We start from the raw sequence: 2,613 nt of genomic DNA, 5'->3' as shown, positions 1-2,613 counted from the left end.
TTCCTGATCTTATCATGTTGATTCTAAGATTAGAACAAACTTCTCTTACTAGTTCTTCTCCATTTTGTCTGATATAAACCAAATTTCTAGGGGTGTTTGGTTTACTTATCATTTTCTGAACTTTTGGATCAAACTCTGGAATCCTTAGAGGAGAAGGAATTATTACAACATTTTCAGCCATTTTTTCATCAACAAAATTTTCTGGATCACTTAATCTTTTTTGCTTTGCTTGATTTCTGAAAGATTTCATCAAGGCATCTTCTACTTGATTAATTGAAGGATAATAACATTCATAGAATGATATCCACTGATTATTAATAGTCATCCAGGCTTTCCATGACTCACTATTTTGCTCATTAAATTTCCTGCGATCTTTTTTCTCTTGCAACAACATTTCTTGCATATAGAGATGCTCTTTTTCATGAGTAAAAATATCCCAATGGAACATTTTCTTTTTCCAAGGATCAGCTGGGTCATAAGGGCCAATTCCTTTAAAGATTTTCAGAAAAGAGAGGATTTCTTCATCGGAGGGAATCACTACAGACTTTGGAATCTTGTCTATAGGATGTCTTCTATATTCTGGAATTTGAGAAGAATGTACGAAGCCTAATCCTGAAGTAGAAGTTGGGCTGACTGACTGAACAAGCACTTCTTCACAAGGGTTGAAGAATGCAACTTTAGTATAATTCTTATCAGGACAAGCAGAGCCTTCAGCTGGTATAAACTTGATCATATTGATATGAAAGTCTTGAGATGATTTTCCATGAGGGTTAGGAGGATCATTTGAAAACTGACAATATGTCTTGGAACAGTGAGGATGATCGCAAACTGAAGATAAGGCATTCTGAGAAGAAGATGGATTGCTGAACAGATTTTTTAAAGCTTCAAAAACAGCAAGGTCAATGACAATCTGCTGAGGACTTTGTACAGAAGGAATGATATTTAAAGGATTTGTATTTACAGTAGGAATAGAAGTGACAATAGTCAGAAGGATTTGATCTGGGAAATCTTGTGACAACTTTGTCATCCATCTCGGTTATTACGGATTGAGCAGCATGTACTGTCCTTTTTGCAGGTTTTTTCCAGTTAGTAACCCAATCATCTGGAGGACACAAATGTTTTCTTGAAACAGAAACTGGGGCAAATGGGTTACAGGATGAATCATACTGAATAAGAGTAACTTTTCCATCATCCTTGTCTGGAGTATGCAAGACTGCAGGAATAGATGTATTGTAAAACCAAACACAAGTAATATAAAATATGGCTAGATTACTCGCTTCACACACATGCATGCTTTCCCATTTTCTGAATCTTGCACTTGTTGTTTGCATATATGATCATTCACTCTTGTTTGCACTCATCTCACCATGCATTCAGACTTCTCATGTTTCCAGTCGCCCGTCGGCTGGTCTGGGCTGCCTTGGCCCAGACCGTGCCTTGCTTGGCTAGCACAACGCATTTCCGGAAGCAAAGGTTCTCCCTTCCCTCTAGAAATTGTGCAATTCTAGCCCTGCAGTGGCCTCCAAGCTTGCAATGCGCAATTCTTGGAGGCAGTGTCTTGCTGGCCCTAGAAATAACACAATGCAATTTACTAGTTGCATGTTACTGCTGACTGAAATTGCGCATTGCAGAATTTCACTCCTCAACAGGATAGGCTGGACTGTGCATTCCGCAGTTCCAGCATTCAATCAGCCTCCTGATAGTCCGGACTGTGCCTTGCGCAGTTTTGGTAGTCAGTCTCACAACCTCCTGGCGGAAATTACGCAACCTTCACGTTCAATCACACAGGTATGTTGCAAGTCAGTCCTCAAGTTTGTTTTGGTTTTTGACTAACAGATTGCTTGCCATGAGTGTTGTTATGTCTCCAGGCATCACAGGTGTTCGTCTGTCTCTCAACAACACAAGTACAACGGCTTCCAGGAGAGCAGAGTCAAAGACATTGTTAAGAGCACAACTAGGGATGCAGTCGGTCAAGTGTCTATGAACTTGCCTATCCACGAAGACATCAAGTTGTTCATGGACAAGGATATCAAGATCAATGGCAACGACATCACAATGAGTAGCACCATCAACAGAAGGTAGCACACCTGCACGCAACGAATGCAAGAGGAAGGTTGTTGACAGCATAGAGGCAGAGCAAAGCTGCAAGTTCAAAGTAGATCCACTCATGATGAAAGCAACTTTGGAGATTGAGGCTATGAGGTGACGACGCGACATGAAGATCACGTGAAGGTAGAGAACAAAACAAAGAAGGAGTTGCATGTGCTAAAGCAACAACTCAAGAAAGAACATGAGCTGCATAGACAAGAGAATTAGTTGTAGCAAGAACAGGTACAGCAGGAGGCCCAAAATGCACAGACGGATGAAATTGCGCCCGTACAAGTTATAGATCCATCCCATCAGCTGGCACGGAGTAGACAATACAGTGTTGTTGATCGCATGCAAGGGAATTCAGCGCCATGCATGTCATTGTGCGCACGCATGTGATCCCACCATTTGGCACACTCACCAAGGCGAAGACAAGAAGCAAGTCCAACTGGAGTTGAACATGTATTTTGACAAGTTGATGCGCATGACCACCAGCACATGCTTGGAGACCAGCACATACATTAT

Source organism: Pinus tabuliformis, chromosome 3_1 (genome assembly GCF_031772625.1).
Source record: "Pinus tabuliformis cultivar Carrire ecotype Pingquan chromosome 3_1, CPIR1, whole genome shotgun sequence".
NCBI lineage: Eukaryota > Viridiplantae > Streptophyta > Pinopsida > Pinales > Pinaceae > Pinus > Pinus tabuliformis.
Note: the sequence above shows the minus strand (reverse complement) of the source record.